At 41.7% G+C, this 24,080-nt stretch overlaps 1 protein-coding gene across 7 annotated transcripts in view; it reads left to right on the top strand.

Moving 5' to 3' along the window:
• Nucleotides 1-24,080, top strand: part of MICU2 (mitochondrial calcium uptake 2) — a 253,633-nt gene that overhangs the window by 84,700 nt on the left and 144,853 nt on the right. The window contains exons 1-2 of one of the 7 annotated variants that reach the window (XM_043530696.1): nt 17,340-17,354; nt 18,525-18,707. The exons of 5 other annotated variants lie outside the window; for them this stretch is intronic. The gene's annotated coding sequence lies outside the window, so the exon portion shown is untranslated. Of the gene's footprint in view, nt 1-17,339; nt 17,355-18,524; nt 18,708-24,080 lie in introns of those variants that run through there. One more of the 7 variants, XM_043530701.1, reaches the window with a different exon arrangement.

Here is a 24,080-nt window from a genome sequence, read left to right as displayed (position 1 = left end):
TTACCGCTGCTGTTGTGTCCTGGTTGCTGCTGTCAGCAGACGGTGCAGTAGGACTGCTAACCTTCATACACTGCTTCCGCTGCAACTCTGCTCTCCTTCTCCCCAGCGATGAGCTCGGGGGATCCATTCTGGTCCTCCTGGGTGCTGTATGACTGCTAACTGTCGTCATCCTCCACTTCCGCTGCAACGCTGCTCTCCTGCTTACGGCAAGCATGGAGCCCGCTCAGCTCACTGTCACTGCTGCAGTTGTGAGCATTGTAAACACCTCGCGTATTATCCTGGAGTATATGCAGAACCAGGCTAAGAGATGCCAGCACGAGGAGGATTTTGATGAGGACATGGACACAGACGTTCCTGAAAGCATGGGCTGTGGCAATTGGGACATCATGGCGGCAGTGGGGCTGGTTGATACAGTGGAACGCTGATTCTGGGCCCAGCAAACAAGCACAGACTGGTGGGATCGCATAGTGTTGCAGGTATGGGATGATACCCAGTGGCTGCAAAACTTTCGCATGAGTAAGGCCTCTTTCCTGGAACTCTGTGAGTTGATTTCCCCCACCCTGAAGCACAGAAATACCAAGATGAGAGCTGCCCTGACAGTTGAGAAGCGAGTGGCGATAGCCCTGTGGAATCTTGCAACGCCTGACTGCTACCGGTCAGTCAGGAATCAATTTGGAGTGGGCAAGTCTACTGTGGGGGCTGCTGTGATCCAAGTATCCAATGCAATCATTGATGTTCTGTTATCAAGGGTAGTGACTCTGGGAAATGTGCAGGTCGTAGTGGATGGCTTTGCTGCAGTGGGGTTCCCTAAATGTGGTGGGGCAATCGACAGAATGCATATCCCCATCTTGGCACTGGACCACCTTGCCAACCAGTACATAAACCACAAGGGGTAATTCTCAATGGTGCTGCAAGCACTGGTGGATCACAAGGGACGTTTCACCGACATAGAATATCATAGAACCATAGAATATCAGGGTTGGAAGGGACCTCAGGAGGTCATCTAGTCCAATCCCCTGCTCAAAGCAGGACCAATCCCCAATTTTTTTTTTGCCCCAGATCCCTAAATGACCCCCTCAAGGATTGAACTCACAATCCTGGGTTTAGCAGGCCAATGCTCAAACCTCTGAGCTACCCCTCCCCCAACGTGGGATGGCCGGGAAAGGTGCATGGCGCTCGTGTATTTAGGAACTCCAGGCTGTTCGAGCAGTTGCAAGAAGGGACTTACTTCCCAGACCAGAAAATTACCGTTGGGGATGTTGAAATGTCAATAGTTATCCTTGGGGACCCAGCCTACCCCTTGCTCCCATGGCTCATGAAGGTTTACACAGGCAGCCTGGATGGTAGTAAGGAGCAGTTCAACTATAGGCTGAGCAAATGCAGAATGGTGGTAGAATGTTCCTTTGGACGTTTAAAAGCTCGCTGGTGCTGTTTGCTGACTAGGTCAAACCTCAGCGCAACCAACATTCCCATTGTTATTGCTGCTTGCTGTGTGCTCCATAATATCTGAGACAGTAAGGGGGAGAGGTTTATGGCGGGGTGGGAGATTGAGGCAAATTGCCTGGCTTCCGATTTTGAGTAGCCAGACACCAGGGCAATTAGAAGAGCACAGCAAAGGGCGCTGCGCATCAGAGAGGCTTTCTCCTTGATACAAACCCGCCCCCTTTGTTGATTTTAATTCCCTGTAAGCCAACCACCCTCCCCCCTTCAAAATAAATTAACTATTGTTTTGAAACCATGCATTCTTTCTTAATTAAAAAAAAAATGAGATAGCCTGGGTGGAGTGTGGGAGGAGGGAAGGACAAGGCCACATTGTTTGTTTTTGTTTTTGTTTTGTTTTGTTGTAGCCACACTAAAAATCAAACTGTTTGAATGACAGCCTTCTGTTGCTTGGGCCATCCTCTGGCGTGGAGTGGCTGTGTGCCCAGAGCCTCTCCGCCCCCCCCCCCCCCCCCCCCCGCGTTCTTGGGTGTCTGGGTGAGGAGGATATGGAACATGTGGAGGAGGGGAGGCGGTTATACAGTGGATGCAGCAGGGGGGGGGGGGGTCTGTGCTCTTTTTGGCTTTCCTGCAGCTCCACCAGATGCTTCATCATGTCCGTTTGCTCCCACATTAGCCTCAGCATCGTGTCCTGCCTCCGCTCTTTGCGCTCACTTAATTCTTTCCTGGCCTCTGCCACTGAATGCCTCCATTCATTAAGCTGTGCCCTATCAGTGCAGGAGGACTGCATGAGCTCGGAAAACATGTCATTGCAAGTGTGGGTTTTTTTGCCTTCTAATCTGCAATAACCTCATGGACGGAGATGATAGGGGGAGCGTAGAAACATTTGCACCTGGGGGAAGATAAAAAAAGAGAGTAAAATTGGGTTGGCATTTTACGCCTTCATAACGTGGGAATGTTTTCAAACTGCAGCACCCCCCTTTCCCAGAGCAAGCAATGGGTAGGGTTTCACATTTAAAAGGAGGGGCTGCAGTATTCGGGTAGATGCACACACCTACCCCCACCCCACCGCTGTGTGGCTGTTCTCTGGGATGATCCCTTTTAGCCAAGCGCAAACAGCCCAGCATGAATGGGGTCCTGTTACTGTTCCCTTACAAAAATTCCCCTATTTCAACCAGGTGACCATGAAAGCTATTGCTTTTAAACCCTGTACTGTAGTTACAAATGTGCACTCACCAGAGGTGCCTTCTCCGGCTTCAGGATCAGGGATCCCGCCTTGGGAGGGTATTGGCTCCAGGGTGATGAAAAGGCCCTGGCCCCTTGCCTGCTGCGCATTCTCCTCCTCTTCCTCATCCACAAAATCCTCCTCTGTGCGGCTTGAGACTCCCCGCTTGCAGGTGTCCACGGACAGTGGTGGGATAGTGGTAGAGTCCCCCCCTAGAATGGCATGCAGCTGTTCACAGAAGCGGCATGTATGGATCTCTGACCCGGAGCGACTGTTTGCCTCCTTTGTCTTTTGGTAGGCTTGCCTCAGCTCCTTAATTTTCATGTGGCACTGCTGTGTGTCCCTGGTGTAGCCTCTGTCCAATGTGCCCTGTGAGATTTTGGCAAATATATTTGCATTTCTTCTTTTGGATCGGAGTTCTGCCTGCACAGATTCCTCTCCCCATACAGCAATCAGATCCAGTGTTTCCCTTTCGGTCCATGCTGGAGCTCGTTTGCTCTTCTGGGGGGACTGCATGGTCATCTGTGCTGCTGAGCTCGCCGAGCTAAATTGGTTAGTCTCTAAGGTGCCACAAGTACTCCTTTTCTTTTTGCGAATAAAGACTAACACGGCTGTTACTCTGAAACCAAACAGGAAATGAAATTCAAAAGTTCTCGGGGCTTTTCCTGTATACCGGGCTAGTGCATCGGAGTTGAAAGTGCTGTCCAGAGCGGTCACAATGGAGCACTGTGGGCTAGCTCCCAGAGGCCAATACCGTCGATTTGAGTCTGCACTACCCCAAAGTCAACTGAGCAAGGTCAATTTTAGTGCTACTCCCCTTGTCGGGGAGGAGTACAGAAATCAATTTTAAGAGTCCTTTAGGTCGACGGAATGGGGTTGGTTGTGTGGACGCGGTCATTTTTAAATCGACCTAACACAGCTAAATTCGACCTAATCCCGTAGTGTAGACCAGGCCTAAGATTTTTGTCTATATTCTATTTTTATTTATTGATTAACATCCAGTTTAAAGTATCTCAGTAAAATGTTAGTTTTCCAGAATTTAAATGAAATAAGAGATGGTAAGAAAAACTTCACATATGTGAAGTCCAGAAAAGTTTAAAATAAAGAGAGACAGTTATGTATGTTTCTTACCTTACAACGCTTGTCAAAAGAAAATTATTATTTTTAAAAATACAAAATTAGTGAAAAACTGATCAATTCTCCCATTATACTTGTTTATTCTTAAATATGAAGTAACCTTTTACAGGGATTTAAATATAAACAGCTCTGAAACTCAAATCAAGATACATGTTATGGACAAGTACTTCACTGCCCTTCAAATATCAAATAGAATTCACTCCACAACTTAAGATCAGAAATTCTTTAAACTGTTTTCAGTGCTTGAACTTGATATGTAAACTGCAGTTGGAGTTGGGCACTTATGCAGCCATTTGTGTATGTCTACAGATTAAAAAATACTGAATTTTTTAAAATAGTTATTTGGCTTATTTCTTCAAGCTTTCTTTTGCAGATGGCTTTTGAAAGCACGCTGTATTTAAAACCCTAGCAAGGATTTAGAATGGCTTTGAAACAGTTTTCAAGGCGGTCAAATAGAAATAGTGTGACATGACTACTTAATCTCTAGCTGGGGCCAAAGGTTCTTTTTACATAATCCCATCATTCTTACAAGATGGTAATGCGATGTGTGTAGTATGCTGACCAACAGTTATAAGAAAATACAATAAGTTTATCTCCTACAAATAGAACTATGGTATTCAATAACTTGTTTTTGAAGTTGTGTTGATAAGCAGCATGCATGCTTGTGGTTTCTGGTTATAGTTAGCTAAGACTAATAGTGTCTTGAAAACTAAATATTTGTAGCATGCATAAAAGTATTTTGCCTAATTTCACCAGTTAGCAGTAAAAATTGATTTTATAGTCCTGTGCTGATTCAAAATAAGCAGTTTAACTCCACGCTCCGCCCCAAAAAAGTGTTGTAATTGCACGAGAAAACAAAGGAATTAAAAAAAAAATTACTGTTGCTCAGTAAACACAATAGTGAAGCATATTTTTTAAAATATAGTTTTGACTATGGTGTTGAAATGTAAAAGTTTTAGTAATTAAGTGCAAACATTTCATAATTAGTATACCCTTTAGCTGTATCTAATAGAACTTGACTTCCATTTTTTAATCAATCATTTTTTTATCATTTTTGCAAATCTGTCAAGTCAAATTCAAGTGTGGTAAAAATTAGATCCCTTTCCAAGAAAAAGGATTACATATAACCTTTACAATTCATTCTGTACAGATGCCTTGGTGCTTCTCTTTTACAGATCAAACTTCCTGTAATAATTCCCATATAATCCCTATGTAGTTAAATAGCACAGTAGCCCATGACATGCTTGAAATGCATGCAAAGCACTGACCCAAAAGTTTAAATCTTAATAACATCACGATCAAAGGACCTACACTGACATAATTTTTTAAATAAAACATGATACAGACATAAAGGTTAGCGTAGGTAAAAGGTTTATATAACATTAGTTTTGGATATTTTAAAACCAGTTCTCCCTGTTTTAGGCAGGGAAAGAAATTGCACCCACCTTACATTGTTGTTAAACAAATGTCATTTCAGTTTGCTTATCAATTTATGGGTCTTTGCTGTAAAATGAGGGTACTCGGGAAAGTGAGACTAAAGTTGTGTCATGCAAAACTGAAATATATATATTTTTAAAACCTGCTTTGATGTCTAAAAAACTAGTAAAGGAATCTTGTTTGTTTTTAAACATCTTGCCATGTAACTCAGAACACCTAAATGAACTTCCTTTGAAAGCAGCTATGTTGCTGTAGGGTATTGAAAATAATGGAAGCTACAATACCTCCTAAGTAATTTGGGTGAATTATAAAGGCAGCTCAATTGCCTTTTTCTTTACAGAAATTTGTCTTTAGAGATCCAGTTGTGTGGGCTCACATAGTTAGCTTCTTTTCTCTAGATGACTGGCTAAAATAAACTGAATCACAAAAACTGCATTAACTGTTAAGAGGCTGATTTAAACCCACAGAAGTAAGGACACTGAGTTAAGACAGAAACTCCACCCTTAAAGGAAGGTCGTATCCATCTTGCCCAGGACAGTATTCTGAAACCTCGGATGGTGAGATTTATATTTCACCATATACATAAACAACTGTTTTTTATAACTGTTTTTGCTTAAAATTTCAGAGTTCATCCTACTTTTATTATTTAAAACTGATGTAACTTCATGAGCCATTAAAAAATATAAAAGAAGTACATTCTTCATGTCCAGTTTGTGGTTTAATATTTAAATTAAATACTTTTTTAAATATGAAGAGGTTTGGTCTTCTGATTGTTAAACATGTAGGATAGATATGTGTTTTTAAGTGTGTGAGTATATTGCTGGAGTCTCTTTCTGCTAGCTGACAGCCAGAATAAAGATGCTCAGTTTCACAAAACAGTCATACAAATTTAAGAGCTCCAGTATATGGCGAGATAGAGACTTTCAGGTTTTGGGAAGCAGTAACTCGTTGTTCCAGAGTAGGCTGCTTCTGACTGTAAATAGTGGCACGAGGGAAAAGGAGAGAGGTGGGGAATAACATGGGGGTTTTTTTCAGTTCCTGGGCAAAATACTATTGCAGGGGGAAAAGGGAATCCAGTTTGCCCTGAAGAATCCTCTGGTTTTAGATATCTGATTGTTCATTAGTGTGTATCTTGTAAAATTTGTAATGGCTCTTTCAGCCATAAATCTAAATTAGCTATAAGTGTGTGTTTAAAATTTATCGTTCCTTAATATAGCTTAGACTTCCTAACTGAAGCCTAGATGTGTCATTATGGCACAGGCTTGCTTATGAGATGGCATATATATGCCATCTCAAAGCAAGGTGCACTGGGAAGTATTGTGCCTCAGAGGCACAACACCTCTCAGAGCTTCCCTCTTGCACTGGGTGGAGTAATTTATGATGACCCTTAATCATATTCTTCCATCCCCTGTGCTCATTCAGCCATTGAGGTCAGAGCCATGTGTCTGTCTCCCAAAACATTTGCCTCCACATACGAATGTAGTCAGGACCCAGGATTTAGAAAGCTTTAACATGCACATGCACGAGTGGGGAACCCTTGCTCCTTGCTGCTACTTTGTACACCTGCTTTGGGACTATACACAATCAAGACCTTAAGTTTTCTTCCAATTTGTTGTTTTTTTTTTTTAAAACAAAATTGCTTCTGGGTTAGGACTTTGTATGAATAAATGTTTACAGCCCACTTACAAATTCCAGAGAAAACATGAAAATATCACCAGACAATTATAGCAGAATTGCTATTATCCAAATCATTCCTTGGTAGGAATAAAACTGGTAAAATGGGAAATCATACATGAAGCTATATTCTAACAAAATCTGAAGCAGTTCTTGTCTGCACCTACTGTAAACTAATAGATAAAGTACACCATAATTTAGAATGATTTACTCTCTGAGGATAAAGTGGATATAATGATCAAAGCAATACTCTCAGTGCTTATTAAATTGGTTCTCCTACAATAAAGTAAACCGTTAACATGACACTGTCTTTAAATACAGGCAACTTTCCATTGTTCATATACAGTATGCAGTAGTTGCTGAGAGTGAATTCAGTAAAATGCAGGATTCATAAAGATATGATGCACTGATTAAAACAGATTTATCTGCAAGGATTATAGATTTTATTACATCTGAATTTCTAAAATTTAGGCTCAGTTAAATAGTGAATCCATTAAAATTAAATACCTATAATGCTGAATTAGTGTCAAATGATACTTCATAAAATTATACAACATTTAATTAACTAATAGGTAGATCATAAACTCTAAATTCTCCTACACAGGTGAATCCGCTGTGGTGGAGATTGAACTGGGAGGAGAGGTAGAAACGCTGGAGGGTAGGGATAGGATACAGAGGGACCTAGACAAATTGGAGGATTGGGCCAAAAGAAATCTGATGAGGTTCAACAAGGACAAGTGCAGAGTCCTGCACTTCGGAAGGAAGAATCCCATGCACCGCTACAGACTAGGGACCGAATGGCTAGGCAGCAGTTCTGCGGAAAAGGACCTAGGGGTGACAGTGGACGAGAAGCTGGATATGAGTCAACAGTGTGCCCTTGTTGCCAAGAAGGCCAATGGCATTTTGGGATGTATAAGTAAGGGCATAGCCAGCAGATTGAGGGACGTGATCGTTCCCCTCTATTCGACATCGGTGAGGCCTCATCTGGAGTACTGTGTCCAGTTTTGGGCCCCACACTACAAGAAGGATGTGGAAAAATTGGAAAGAGTCCAGCGAAGGGCGACAAAAATGATTAGGGGACTGGAACACATGAGTTATGAGGAGAGGCTGAGGGAACTGGGGATGTTTAGTCTACGGAAGAGAAGAATGAGGGAGGATTTGATAGGTGCTTTCAACTACCTGAAAGGGGGTTCCAAAGAGGATGGATCTAGACTGTTCTCAGTGGTAGCAGATGACAGAACAAGGAGTAATGGTCTCAAGTTGCAGTGGGGGAGATTTAGGTTGGATATTAGGAAAAACTTTTTCACTAGGAGGGTGGTGAAACTCTAGAATGCGTTACCTAGGGAGGTGCTGGAATCTCCTTCCTTAGAGGTTTTTAAGGTCAGGCTTGACAGAGCCCTGGCTGGGATGATTTAGTTGGGGATTGGTCCTGCTTTGAGCAGGGGGTTGGACTAGATGACTTCCTGAGGTCCCTTCCAACCCTGATATTCTATGATTCTATGAATGTTGAGTTACCATTTCTGCATAGGCCACAGAAGCAGTAGAAACTTTTAGAATATCATACAACAGAATTTTACATATTGTGGTAATATATAAGCTAAGTTAATATAGAAAAATGATGTCTTGCATTTATCCACATGACGGGAATTATAAATAGGTATGCGTATTTTAGCTTCTTCAGATTGCCTCCCTCTAATGAACTGTGCCCCAAACTGAAAATATTTTGTCCTTTGCTCACATTTTTCTAGGACAAAAATGGTATGCTACATATAGCAGAGGCCATCTTCTCTACTCAACAGAAATTACCAACTGGGTGGAATTATTAGATATATTTATGATATAGATTGAGCATTGTGGATTGAAGTGAGCCTAATCATTTCTTCTTGGATTCCATTTTATCTTAGGTCAGTTTGCAGTGGGATAGCTTTACACACCAAGTAAAGCCACAAATACTGGAAATATTTTGAGGGGAAAAAACCAAAAACCTCTCCATCTCTGAAGAAGATTTCCCTATATGATTTTATCATATAACCACTCACTTACCTTGCATTTGTGCTACCCATCCACCTATTTTTGTTAGGTTCTTCTGAAGTTCCCAACACTCTTGTCTTGATTAACCTAAATAATTTTGTCATATGCTGATTTTGCAGTTTTTCTGTTTACCTACTTTTCCAGATCATAAATAAACATATACCAGTTCTAGCAGAGGACGAAGTGACACCCCTCTGATGTCATTATGCCATGTTCAAATTGATCATTTATTCCTACTGTTTTCTCTCTGACATTTTCAAAGTAGTAAACTGAGATACAGTTCTGTGCTTCTTGGGCTTCTATAATGCCAGCACAGGAAGGTCAGCAAATTAAGAAACTAATATGATTTCATTAATTATGTTAGCTATGTATTAGTGTAAAGGTTACCTTTGACAGTCAATACACGAGTGGTTTATCAAAGCATTTTGTTCTTTTAATAGAGAAACTGGCCTCACTAAAATATAATATAGGCAATATTATGTAACTTTGATATACCATTTTGGTACTGAGAAATTAAATGAATGCCTTGTACATCATAACATATCTCCATATACAGAAAATTATATCCAAAACTCAATAGAACTAATGTTCAATGTCCATGGAACTCATGCTTTCAGAGTAACAAATGTGATCTTCTCTGTCTCTAGCTATTTGTTACTATAGTGTTTCTCCTTCCAAGAGTAAAAGATTTCAAGTCTGACTTGCCAAATACACTCCCACTATTTGGTTAATGGTGAGTGTTTCTTTCTGTTAAAGCAGGAGTGGGCAAACATTTTGGCCTAAGGGCCCCTTCAGGTTTCTGAAATTGCATGGAGGGCCGGTTAGGGAAGGCTGTGCCTCCACAAACAGTCAAGCATGGCCCGGCCCCTGCCCCCTATCCAACCCCCACACTTCTCACCCCCCGATGGTCCCCCCCCCAGGACTCCTGCCCCATCCAACCCCCCCGTTCCCTGACGGCCCCCCAGGGACCTCTGCCCCATCCGCCCCATCCACCCCACCCCCCCACTCTCGGTCCCCTGACCGCCCCTGGACACCCTGCCCCTAACTGCCCCCCCCCACCCCATCCAACCCCCCCATCCTTCTGGACTGCCCCCCCCCCCCGAACTCCTGCCCCATCCAACCATCCCTTCTCCCTGACCGCCTCCGGATGCCTTGCCCCTAACTGCCCCCCCACCACATTCAACCCCTCCTCCTTCCTGACTGCCCCCCCGGGACCCCTGCCCCATCCACCCCACCCCCGTCCCCTGACTGCCCCCCGCCGCCCCATCCAACTCCTCCTCCTCCTTCCTGACTGGCCCCCCTGGACCCTTGCCCCCATTCAACCCCCGTTCCCGGCCCTCTGACTGCCCCAACCCCTATCCACGCCCCTGACCACCCCCCGAACTCCCCTGCCCTCTATCCAACCCCCCGTCCCGCTTTCTGCCCCCTTACCACGGTGGCTGGCAGCACGGCTGCACCAGAACAAGCAGCCATGCCTCACAGCACGGAGCACCGGGTCAGGCCGTGCTCTGCAGCCCCGCTGCCTAGAGCATTGTGCCGCAAGGTGGCGTGGCTGTGGGGGAGGGGCTGGGGGCTAGCCTCCTGGGCCAGGAGCTCCGGGGCTAGGCAGGACGGTCCCATGAACCATATGTGGCCCGCGGGCTGTAGTTTGCCCACCTCTGTGTTAAAGCATGTTCATTACAGAATAACATAGGTACTCAGCTTTTGTTTCTTTTAAAAAGGTTTTTAATGGTTACAGAGCCAGACATGAGACAGCACAGGAAGGCAGGGAAATGTCTTCCATGAAGGTATTTCTTTTTTTTACAAATGACAACTTTAGAAATGAGACTAATATAGTTATAGAATGCACCTGCCTAAGACCAGTCTTCATTTGCCTTGCAACATTTAAACATCTAGGTAATGATCTTTACATTATTTTGTTGTTACATCACATTATCAGTAAATTTTATTATGTTAATCATCATAGAGAGGCTTACTATAATGTCATATTAAGAGGAAATTACAATATAGAATCATTCTATCACTGTTGTTTGTAAATGTGTTAAAAGAAGAGTTAGGTGAAGTTTTTCAGTCAAATGAGGTATTCACCAAAAATGCAGTTTGGTTCAACCTGAAACCATTCACAAATTTCACACACATTTGCTGAATGGTTTCAACGAAAAAAATGTTTGGGGGAGACTTAAGTGCCATTCACAAAACAGGGCAGAGGAAGAGGCAGTGGTCATGGTGCCAACTTTACAATTTTTAGCCCAGTGGTTAGAACACTTACCTCGGATGTGGGAGACTTGGATTCCTTTCCCCGCTCTGTCTAATGTGGAGCAGGGATGTGAATTTGGGTCTTCTCCCTCACAGGTGAGTGCTCTAACCACCAAGCTAGAGTGTCATTTTCAAACTCTTTCTAGCCCATGAAAATTTAATTATTTATACCAAGTGGAACAGCTTCAATAGGAGAGATTCAGAGAGACCTACTCAAGACCACTGTATAACCTAGTGGTTCAGGCACTTTCATGCAAGGTGGGAGACCCAAGATAAAATTCCTGCTTCACATCAGGCAGAGCGGGGAGTGGAGCCCTGGCCTCCCACATCCCAGGTTAGCCCTAACCACTGGACAGCTACATGCCTACCTCCTTTTGTGAATCTAGCCTTTAATTGCCTGTGTTTTTATTTTTAAAAGTGTGCAGAAACTAGACATTTTGCTTTGGGTTGAAAAAAAACATTTCATTTGACCCAAAATGAATTTTTGTTGACTTTTTCAATTCATCAACATTTTTCAGAAGTTTTTGTTCTCCCTTTACTGATTGCACATGTGCATTCAACCGTTGATGTTTGTTGCCTGGCACATGGCCATAAGAAACTTTATCCCTCAGTGGTACCTGTTCGGCAGCTCGAGCGCCCTGTGCTGCCAGGTTCTCTGCACCAGTCCCCAGCATTCATTGGAGCAGCCCCTCAATGGTGAGAGTATGGGGAATCTTCTTCTTTGGACTCAGAGGTTGGATCAGAGCAGAACTGGCCATTCCCCCATAGATCCTGCCCTAGATGAGGTGTGTTCCTTGGGGGCAACTTCACTCCCTCATGATGATTACAAGATTTATCAGGAATTGTTGCAGAGGGTGACTTGAGACTTGGGAATTCAGATCAAGGAGATGAGGAAGTCCTCTCATAGCCTGATAGACATTTTATCAACTGCATGTCCATCTAGGATGGCACTGCCAATCAATGAGGCAATATTAGAACCTCTAAAGACATGGCAGACCCTATCTTTGTTGCCTCCCATTTCAAAACATGCAGAGAGCAAATACTATGTTCCTCCCGAGGGTCTGACTATCTTTACTCCCACCTGCTTCCATGATTGCTAGTCATTACAGTGGCCAATGAGAGAGAGCATCTGAGGCAAATCAAGAGGCCAAAAAAAACTGGACTTGTTTGGCAGAAAGTTTTGTTGGACTAGGGATTGCAGCTCTCAGTTGCCAACCAGTAAGCTCTGCTGTGGTGTTTTGGTTTTAATTTATGGGGCTCCATGTAGAAGTTCAGTGAGCTGCTCCCTGAGAACTCTTGGCAGGATTTCTTGTCCCTGGTGAGCAAGTGCAGACTGGTAGAGAGACCATCCCTGACTGCTAGACAATGGCTTCCATTGCTGGGATAGACTCTCAAACTTTAAGGCCAAAAGGGGACCATCATGATCAGCTAGTTTGAACTTCTAATCACCAAGCCATCACCATCTGGACTCAGTGGTGAGGATGCCCTTTCATGTCCTTGCCTCTGTTGAATGATGGACAAGTCTGGCCAATATATTTGTGGATATTTCCTTTGCCTGTCTGAAACCAACACACATTAGTGACTGACGCATCTGCTCTTGACTGGTAGGCCCATTTGGGTTCTCTGTGAACTCAGGGTCTGTGGTCCACAGTGGGCTTGGCTTTACACATCAACAATAGAGAATTGAAATCTGTCAGGTTGGCATGCCAAGTTTTTCTGCTGCAGATCAAGGGAAAGTCACAGAGACAACACATCACAGACAACAGAGTAGCAATGTTCTACCTCAACAAGCTGGGGATTGGCACTCCTGTATGCTTTTCCTCCAATTCTGATCATCCCGCAGGTCATTCTCAAGTTGAAATTGGACCATGTCAAGCTCATTCTCGTTGCTCCATCATGGCCAAGACAGTTTTACAGTTTTGGTTCTCTGTTCTCATGCTGTCAGTTTGGCTTCCCATATCCCTTCCTCTTCATCCTGACTTTCTGAATCAACATCGCAATCAGGTTTTGCATCCAGCACTTAGCTCCCTACATCTCCCAGTGTGGATACTCAGTGGCTAGATGAGGAGTAGGAATGATGTTTGGAGGTAGTCTAGAAGTCCCCTCCAACAGAGCAACCTCTTTGGCCAAGTGGAAAGGGGTCTTGATGTTGTTGATAGCCCAGGGAGTTAAACCAAAGCTGGCAGGTATTCAGGACATCTTGGAGTAGCTATTAAACCTTCAGTCTTCTGGTCTTACACTTATTTCATTGAGAGTCCACCTGGTGGCAATTTTGGCATTTCATCTTTCTATCCATGGTAAGTCAGTGTTTTCAAACGCCATGGCAATGAGGTTCTTGGAAGGAGTCACTTGTCTCCACCCACTGGTTAAAGAGATGATTCCTTTATGGGACCTTAATACTGTCTTAGCAGCTCTTATGGGACTTCCGTTGGCGCCTCCGGCATCAACTTCTGGCTCCTTTCTGTGGCAGAAAATTCCCTCCCTTTTGGTGATAACATCTGCAATGGGGTGGGTGAGTTATAGGCTTTGAGGGCAAAGCCCCCTTACATGCAGTTTCCTAAAGAGTAACCCTGCGGCCACATCTTAAGTTTTTATCCAAAGTGGTTTCCCAGTTTTACTTCAACCAAGCTATATATTTGCTAGTGTTCTTCTCTAAGCCACATTGAATCCCAGAGAAATGATGTCTTCACACACTGGATGTCAAGTGGTGGTTAGCTTTTTATCTGGATAGGACCAAACCATTCCATTCCTCATCTTGTTTTTGTTTCATGTGGAGTCTGAATGGAAATGTCAAGTGGTGTCTTAACAGACCACCTCTAGGTGGGTAACTTCCTGCATCATGACTGCACACAAAGTAGTCCGGGCTACACCTCCTCAGAAGGTGTAAGCCCATTCCATGACAGCCCAGGCAATGTTGACAGCATTTTTAAGTAACATTCCTATATTGAACATATGCAGGGCTGCTATTTGGCCCTCTGTGTGTAGTTTTACAAATCATTATGGCATTTCTGCTGTGCTTAGGACAGATGCAAATTTTGGGAGGGCAACCCTGCAGACCTTGTTTAAATAGACTCCAAGCTCCACCTCTACAAGTACTGCTTGTGATTCACCTAAGTAACCATGGTAACATGGCTGCAACTGCTCAAAGAAAAAAAATCCAAAACAGTTGCCTATCTGTAACTGTTGTTGTTCAAATTGTGATGCAGACTTGTATTCCACGACCCAGCCTGTGTCCGTTCTGCATCGAAGTTTGTACTTCTAACAGTGCGAAGGAACAGAGGGAGTCAGTGCAGTGCGCCCTTATATTTCCAGGGGAGGGGCTAGGGCTACAGGGCGTGAGTACCACTTCTATAGGTACTTCTAGGCAAAGTTCTCCAGCTGTGGGGTACACACATACCTAAGTAGAATACACATCTGCATCACATCTTGAAGGACAACAGTTGTAGGTAGGTAACCATTTTGTTGCCCACTCCACCTGAGCCTGCAGTCTCTTTAACTGCATGCATGCATCATGGCTAGATGTTAGAGAGCGGTTTTGCTTGAAAGAGATTGAAGACATCCTGCTAAATATTAGTCTTCTACCGTGGTTACTTAGCTCTCTAAGTGGAGATGTTTTTCCTTCTGGTCTTGCCATTACGAAGTATTGCTGTCCCATTCTTTGGTTCAACACATTCTATATTATTTAATGTACCTGAAACACAAAGGTTTGGCTGTTAGTTATTTCAAGGTACATTTGGCAACTATTTCAGTTTTCCACCCTAAAGTGGATAATCAGTCTGCTTTCTTCCGTGACATGTCCATAAAGTTTTTGAAAGACTTAGTCAAATTGTACCCTTAGGTGCAAGACTCTGTTCCCACCTGGGATCTCAACTTGTTGTCAAGACTTATGGGTTATCTGTTTGAGACTTTGCCTACTTGCTCTCTGCTACATCTGTCAATCAAGGCAGTATTTTTGGTTGCCATTACCTTGACCAGAAGAGTAGGAGACTGTATGCCTTAATGTCTGAGCCTCCATATACAGGCTTTTTTAATCACAATGTTTACCTGCGTCCTCATCCAAGGTTTGTCCCAAAAGTGGTGTCATCTTTCCATATCAACAGCGAATTTACTTACCTTGCATTTACTTACCTGAAGCCACATTTGAGCAGAGAAGAAGAATGTTTGCACATCTTGGATGTCAGAGGACCTCTGGCATTCTATCTTCACAGAACCACATCTTCCCAACTTTTCATAGTGGTAGCATACACAATAAAAGGACAATCAGTCTCAGACAGTTTCTTCTTGGATAGCATCTTCTTACGCATGTGCTGTGACCTGGTTAATGTCACCCTGCCGAGCAGAGTCACAGCTCATTCTATGAGATCACAGCCAGCCTCAGCAGCCTTTCTAGCACATGTTCCAATTCTGGACATTTGTGGAACGGCAACCTGGTGCTCAGTCCTCACATTTGCTGTCATTCAGGACTCAAGAGATGATGTTAGAGCTGGGAAAGTTGTTCTCCAATTTTTATTTAGATAGATTCCAATCCCACCTCCTGCTCCACGGCTTGTGAGTCACTAAGAGTGGAATGCATATGTGCAATCACTCAGACGAAAAAATGGTTAATAGCCTGTTCAGTTACTCTTGTTCTTCAAGATCTGTTCCATGTGTCCATACCATGACCCTCCCTCCTGCCACTCTACATCAGAGTTCTGGCAAGAAGGAACTGAGGGTAGTGGGAGCAGTGCTGCTCTTTAAACCTGCTTTCAGTGGCACACTGCAGCAGAGGGCGCTTGAGTCACCCAGCGGGTACTAGCGAGAGGAAAAAGTTTTTGACAGCTGTGCGCTGAGTGCCGAGACACGATGAGTGGGATGGACATTGCAACACATCTCGAAGAACAACAGCTACAGAATAGGTTAGTAACCGTTCTTTCCTACTTGAGTCGGAAATAAGTTCTTTGCGCAGTTTTCAGAACAAGCAGTCTGAAAAATCAGTTATTCACTAAGCTCTAGTTAAGAAGTTTTTCATAGTATTTAAAATGAGCTATTAATCAGAGCTTTGAACCGGGGGTTGTAAGAGATGTGATGGTACAACATGCCATCGCCTCTCTCATAGTGCCATCTTATGCTCCAGAATCAAAGCTTTGTATGTTTATAATATATATAGATAGATATATATTGTTTCATGTTCTCTGTGTATATAAATCTCCTCACTGTATTTTTCACTGAATGCATCCGATGAAGTGAGATGTAGCTCACAAAAGCCTGTGCTCAAATAAATTTGTTAGTCTCTTAAAGTCCTCCTTTTCTTTTTGCGGATACAGACTAACATGGCTGCTACTCTGAAACCGGTCAATATATATTATGTAGCTCTCTTGGCTGTGAAGAAAACCTTCAAAATACAAACTAGGCAGACCTCCCAACGGTCCCAGGTTTCACAGAACTGTCCCACTTTGACCCTCAAAGCCCCCTGACCTGGTTGAAGAGGTTCCTGTCCCACAGAACTGGTTGACCTCGGCTTCCTGCTCTGGGTATTGAGGCCTGGTCCCTGCTGCCAGGTTATGGCACCACTCAGGTTTGGCCCATCCACCTCTCCATAGATGGAGTCGCACAGGTGGACCAGCCAAACCTGAATGGCACTGCAATCCCATGTGCAAGGAACCAGGTCACAATGCCCAGAGCAGAGAGCCAAACCCAGCCAGCTCTGCAGGATAGGAGCTGCAGAAGCCACAGTGGCAGGGTGAGTGCAGGCTTGCTCTGCAAACTCCCTGTCCCTTCCCCCCCCCCCCCCCGCCTTTCCCCCCACCAGAGCACCACCAAACTCCCTGGGTCTCCTACCTTCCAGGGGGCAACACCTATCCCATTTTAACCACTTCAAATGTTGGGAATTATGACTAAATGTAAGGAGTACAGCAATGTTTGATTTTTGCAGACAATCTGAATAAATCACATGGAAGGGTGAACTCTTTCAGTCACCTCAGTGAGGTGTTAATTCACGTGCCCAGTGATGTCAGCATTTGTTTCACTGCTGATGAAAGTATGTACAAGAGAAGAGTGAAATTAAGATTTTAGAGGATCTTATGAAGAACCCAGTGGAGCTCAGCAGAGCGCAAGTGATCATATTTTGAACATCTGCACAATTTACCATGAGTTCAGTCTCATATTGGCTTGTCAGGTGAGTGTAGCTTACCTTTTGGGTGTACCTTGGAAGAGTACCACTATTCTCTATCCCCCCCCCCCCCTCCATTTTGGCACATGCTCTATTAGAAGGCGGAAATGGAAATATTTTCCCCTGTATCATGTAAGTATACTTGTTTGTTACAATGTAGTTTTTAAAGACTGCACACTTGGCTGCTTCTTTCTTCATTTTAAAAATAGATTAAAAAATTAGATATTAAGGCTTTTATGTGGAAAAAATATATGAAAATTTCTATACAGACTTAGTTCCACTCCAGTATCAGTTTCTATAGCAAATGTTGGGTCTATCTTCCTTAATTTTGTCTCTTAAGAATTCACAAGAAAAGTTATTCTGTTATCTATATTCCAATTCTGTCAAATTTTAAAGGTTAACAATGCATTCCCACCATCACTGCATCAAAAAGAGAACCAAGATAAGTTGTTATATCCATTATGATACATTTTAGTGCATACTTTAAGATGTTGAGAATACTTAATGTAATATAAACATTTTACTATGCTTCTGAAAAATCAGTTATACTTTCAGATGATTGCTCAGAGATTGAAGGGTATTAAACATCGAAGTCGGTGCTTTCCTTTAAGTACTAGACAACTAATAGCCAAATTATTTTATAACCTTAAGAACACTGCTAAGCAAAGAGAATTGTATATGGAAACAGTCCAATTCAATATTTGTAAATGTAGAAAACTATCAAATTGCATAGATTCATAGATATTTAGGTCAGAAGGGACCATTATGATCATCTAGTCTGACCTCCTGCACAACGCAGGCCACAGAATTTCACCCACTTACCTTTGTTTAAAAAATCCAATTAACACTGAATTTAGTACCCTTTAGAGAATTATGTTTAAATGTGACCTTGATAGAAAAATTCTGTCAGTTATTCATGCATAACTAAGCTATAAAATGGTTCTACTAGGACCTCAGTTTGTAAAATTGTTTCCTAGTATAATGTAGAACAGGCTTGAAGGTAATGGGTTTGGATTATCCTTATTGAAATCAGTGTTTCATAGGGAAATAGGAAAGCTTTTTTTTTCTTGTTGCTGTCACTAGCACCAGTCCCTGCCTAGTCTAGAGATGTCTTCCAGAGGTTGCCTGTATTTTTCCCCTGCTGTTCCTGATGATTTCTCTTGTTGACTTCAACAGACAGAGAAGAAGGTACCAGACCAGCTGTGTCAGCTTAGCTCCTATCCGGGGACAGGAGGAGATGAAGCCTTAGGTTGTGCAGAGGAAGATGAAAACCCGTAAAGGGGAATTGGGAGGGAGAGATCTTGAGACTACACCAGATGGGAGTAGCTGACTACTAGGTTCTCTACAAGAAAATGGCAGGTAGGAGGACTTACATAGGGCAGAGGTGGTTTTGCGATGGAGTGTTATTGGGCTTGATGGGAGTCTCCATAAGTTTGGACAAACATCCAGGTTTTAGGATGCTTATTCAAATTCTCCTTTCGGGTTTTCCCATCACTATTTATTTTGGCCTATTGGTGGATTCTTGCTGATCTTATGATGCAAAAAATTCAGTTTAAAAAATCATCTTTAATAAATCCTGAAAGCGGTATTCTTTTTGAGGCCTGAAAATAAGACATTTGCTATTTTTAAAATTTAATCCTAAAATTCACTAGAATGTTCACAGAAATCAGCAGCAGGGGGCTTAGTGGATGTCAATCAAAGCTAATTAGGAAAATTTGTCCTTGGGAAAGTTTTTCATTAGTGACTATGGAATAAGTACTTCGCCTGCATAATGTTTGAATCGCTCTTCTGTCAGGTTATGGTTGGAAGCACGCCTTCCTTCCCACCACCAAAAAATGTGAAGGTCTGCTACAGAGTTAATCAACCATAGGATCATAGAAATGTATGGCTGGGAGGGACCTCAAGAGTTCATCTATTTCAGCCCCCTGCACTAAGTAGCAGGACCAAGCCAGGCAACCCCTGAGATGTTTATGCAACCGGTTCTTAAAAACTTCCAATGACAGAGATTCCACAACCTCCCTTGGAAGCCTAGTCCAGTGCAGAACTGTCCTTATAGTTAGATTTCAGAGTAACAGCCGTGTTAGTCTGTATTCGCAAAAAGAAAAGGAGTACTTGTGGCACCTTAGAGACTAACCAATTTATTTGAGCATAAGCTTTCGTGAGCTACAGCTGAAGTGAGCTGTAGCTCACGAAAGCTTATGCTCAAATAAATTGGTTAGTCTCTAAGGTGCCACAAGTACTCCTTATAGTTAGAAAATTTCCTAATATGCAATCTGAATCTCCCTTGTTTAGATTGTCGATTACTACTTGTATTACCTTCTGTGGAGATGGAAAACAATTGATCACCATCCTCTTTATACCACTTGTAACATTTGAAGATAACAAATAAATTTGTTAGTCTCTAAGGTGCCACAAGTACTCCTCTTCCGTTTGCGGATACAGACTAACACGGCTGCTACTCTGAAACCTGTCATATTTGAACTGTTATCAGGTACCCCCTCACTCTTCTCTTCTCTTTAGACTAAACATGCCCAGTTTTTTTTAACCTTTCCTCTCTGGTCTTCCAAACTGCTTATCATTTTTGTGGCTCTCCTCTGGGCTTTCTCCATTTTTTTCCTCTTCTTTCTTGAAGTGTGGTGTTCAGAATAGGACACAGTACCCCAGCTACGGCCTCGCCCATGCTGAGTGGAGTGGACAGTTATTTCCCATATCTTATGTATGACACTTGTGAATTATATTATCCTGTTTTGCAACTGCACCATGTTTTTGGCTCATGTAAAGTTTGTAATCCACTATAACTCCCAAATATTTTTCAACAGTACTACCACCTAGCTAGTTAGTCCCCATTTTGTATTTGTGCATTTAATTTTTCTTTCCTGTGTGTAGTACTTTCCATTTGTCTTTATTGAATTTTATCTTGTTGATTTCAGAGTCGTTAATACTGTCTTCCAAAGTGCTAGCACCCCTCGCAGCTAAGTGTCATCCACAAATGTTATAAGCATACTCTCCACTCCATTATCTAAGTCATTAATGAAAATATTGAATACTGTCAGACCCAGGTCTGACCCCTGCAGGACCCCACTGCATTTGTCCCCCACAGTTTGATAGTAAGCCAATGATAATTACTCTTTGAGTATGGTCTTTCAACTAGTTATGCATCCACCTTATAGTAATTTCATCTGTACAACATATCCCTAGTTTGTTTATGAAAACATCATGTGGGACTGTGTCAGAAGCCTTACGAAAATCAAGATACATCACACACCAACAGCTCCCTCCCCCCCCCCCCCCCCCCCCCATCCACTAGGCCAGTAACCTTGTCAAAGAAGAAATTTAGGTTGGTTTGCCATGATTTGTTCATGACAAATCTATGCTGGCTATTACTTATAATCCTCTAGGTGCTTACAAATTTATTGTTAAATAATTTGTTACAGTATCTTTCCAAGTATCAAAGTTAGGCTCACTGATCAGTAATTCCCTGGGTCCTCTTTGTTCCTCTTTTTAAAGATAGGGTACTTTGCCTTCCACCAGTCCTTTGGAACCTTGTGTCCCCCTTGAGTTCTCAAAGATAATCACGAATGGTTTTGAGACTGCCTTAGCTTGTTTCTTAAGTATGGGGTGCATTTCATCAGGCCCTGCCAACTTGAATACATCTAACTTAGCTGAATATTCTTTAACTTATTCATTCCCTGTCTGGCTTGTGTTCCTTCCCCTTTGTTGTTAATATTAATTATGTTAGATATGTGGTCACAGTTTACCTTATTAGTGAAGGCTGAAGTAAATAGTCATTAAACACTTCATCCTTCTTGATGTCCATTATTAGCTCTCCTGCCCCACTAAACAGAGGACCTACGCTTGCCTTCATCTTTCTCTTGCTCCTAATGTGTTTATAGAGCCTCTTTTTACTGCCTTTTATGTCTATTGCTACATGTGACTGATTTTATGCCTTGGCCTGCCTTATATTGTCCCTACCTGCTTCTGCTATTCTTTTGTACTTATCCTTGGCAATTTCCACCTTTTGTAGGATTCCTTTTTGATTTTTTTTCAAGAGTAACAGCCGTGTTAGTCTGTATTCGCAAAAAGAAAAGGAGTACTTGTGGCACCTTAGAGACTAACCAATTTATTTGAGCATAAGCTTTCGTGAGCTACAGCTCACTTCATCGGATGCATACTGTGGAATTTTCAAAATTATTTCAAAAATAATTTGATTTTCAGGTCATTTAAAGAGCTCCTGATGAAGCCATGCTGGTCTCTTACTATTCTACCTATTTTTCTTTTGTCTCAAGATAGTTTGCTGCTGCAGTTTTAATATTGTCTCTTTTAGAAACTGCCAGTTCTCCTGAACTCCTTTTTCCTTAGATTTTCTTCCCCTGGGATCTAACATATCAGTTCTATGAGTTTGTTAGAAGTCTCCTTTTTTTGAAGTCCATTGTCCTTATTCTGCTGCTCTCACTCCTTCCTTTCCTTAGAATCATGAAATTTATCATTTCATGATCATTTTAATAATTAAGTTAGGTATTTACTGCTATGAGTTAGGTTACATGAAAAGGGTTTTTTAATGGCATTTCTGCTTCATTTTTGACCACTTTGTAAGTTAACACGATTTGGTATTTGTTTAATTGTGTATGTTCCTTGTTTCAAACTCAAACATGTTTTTGTTTATTTTTTTAATGCAGTCTCTTTGTCACCTTGTGGACTTATCATCCTGGGCTCAACTTCCAATATTTATTCTATTTATTTTCTATTGAATTGCCTTTTTGTGTGTGTCTTCAACAAATCCTTTCCTCTTTGCATTATTAGATTCAACTTCAAATGAGCTTTTCTTATTGTAATTTGAAGATCTTTTGACTTTGAATTTTGTTTGAAATATCCTGGTCCGTTTTGGCCCACTTTCTAACAATTACTCTACACAGACCCCAGTCCTGCAAAGATTTACAGTACACATGTGGTTACTTTTATACTCTGAGTAGTCCTGTTGAAATCATTGGGTGCCTTACTGTGTAGATGCACAAATTGTGGTAGAATGACAGCTCCTCAGTTGGTGTAAATTGGCAGAGCTATGTCAAATTACACCAGCTGAGGGCCTGACCCAGTCTTAAATTATCCAGCTTAAATGTGGTTTTTAATTACATTGTGACCTTTGCAAATATTGTTATATTAAAATTGTGTAGTATATAAAATTGAGTGTTGTAATAGTACTTGGTTTATGGAACTAAAACATGGAAAAGGCAAATGGCAACAGGAGTACATCTTTGGCTAGAAGGTAAAAGAAGTGAAAAGGATACCACAGATTCCTTGTTAGACTGGAGTATATTATCTTGTATAAAAGATGGCATCTAATTTAACTGTGTAAAAAGGATGTTTACATACCTGCTTTAAACTGATGAAAGATGCCACATGAAATTTTACTTGGCTAACAAATAAAGCTACAATAGATCTTTAAGAATTGTGTGTACATCTCTTGTGGAGAGTAGACTTGATTGAATACATTTTTCACCTCATTCATGTGAAAGAGATCCTGATATTACAAATCTTTTTTTTAACTAGCTATTTTGAAAACTTTCATCTAGATCTCTTGCTTTACTGCAATGTTATTGCATTAGGTAACTTATGCTGTAGCCAGTCCAGACCAGTGTAAAATGCTTTTAGATGCTCAGTATTGCTACATAAAGAAAAATAGACACTTTTGCCATGTTGGTCCATTGGACAAGTTGTAGTCTTAATTTCCAAAGGATAGTGTCAAATAACTCTACAGTACAAAGATTTCACTTTGAATGTCTCATATTGTTGTTATGCCGTATTTATATGCAATATGGGAGTGTCCCAAAATTTGCTTTGCTTCTGGTTAAGCCATAGAATTTATTTATTCATTCATTCATTCATAAAGCACCTTTTGAAATTTATTTTGTGGGTAAACATATACTTTTTCTATTCAGAAGTACTGCACAGTGCTATAATTGTTCTTAATTTTTTAGTCCTTAACCTGAATGCTGTTTTAATCTTCAAAAAGAATCTGTTCATCTAGTGTAGGGAGCAGTGTTATATTTACATCAAATTATAGTCTTTTTGAGTATATTTTCATAAATGTTTAACTGTACATTTTTATTTAAGGCTTGTCTTCCATCTGCCTTTGTAGATTTGCATATAAAAAAATCTGTAGCTAAATGGATCCATGATTAGTATATGTTGAAAAGTTCATACCTATAGTGATTAGTGAACTGACTTGAAGTGTATTAAAATAAAACGTTTCATTTTGGGTAGCTTTATAACTTCAGACGTTCCGTTCTTGAGGACCAGATTTAAGAACTGATTAAATATAATGTAGATTTTATAGTTAACTTATCTCTTCATACTAACTGAATTTAGCATCCTCGTTGAATCCATGCCACCCGTTCTTATAGTACATCCCATTTTCCATTTACACTGATAGTGAGTTAATTAAATCACAGTTTACCCATTCCAGTTTTGGTACTGGCCCAGAGTTTCAAGTATCTTTGTGCAAGGATGGCCATTTCAGAAGCATTAGTTGTTCGGAATTTCAATCTGAAAGGTGTGTTGAGGAAAGTATGTTTACAACTCCCTTGAGGAGAGAGATACATAAATTCAATTCAATTAACAGTAACTATATCCTATGTTGTGGTTTGATTTAAAAAAAAGAAAAAAGCATACAAACTACTTTAAATCTTTTTGTAAGTGCCTTGTTCACTTTTATACTAACAGTGGTGATAATTT

The sequence above is a fragment of the Chelonia mydas genome, chromosome 1, assembly GCF_015237465.2.
Source record: "Chelonia mydas isolate rCheMyd1 chromosome 1, rCheMyd1.pri.v2, whole genome shotgun sequence".
Classification (NCBI taxonomy): domain Eukaryota; kingdom Metazoa; phylum Chordata; order Testudines; family Cheloniidae; genus Chelonia; species Chelonia mydas.
This window is presented reverse-complemented; position numbering and strand designations above follow the sequence as displayed.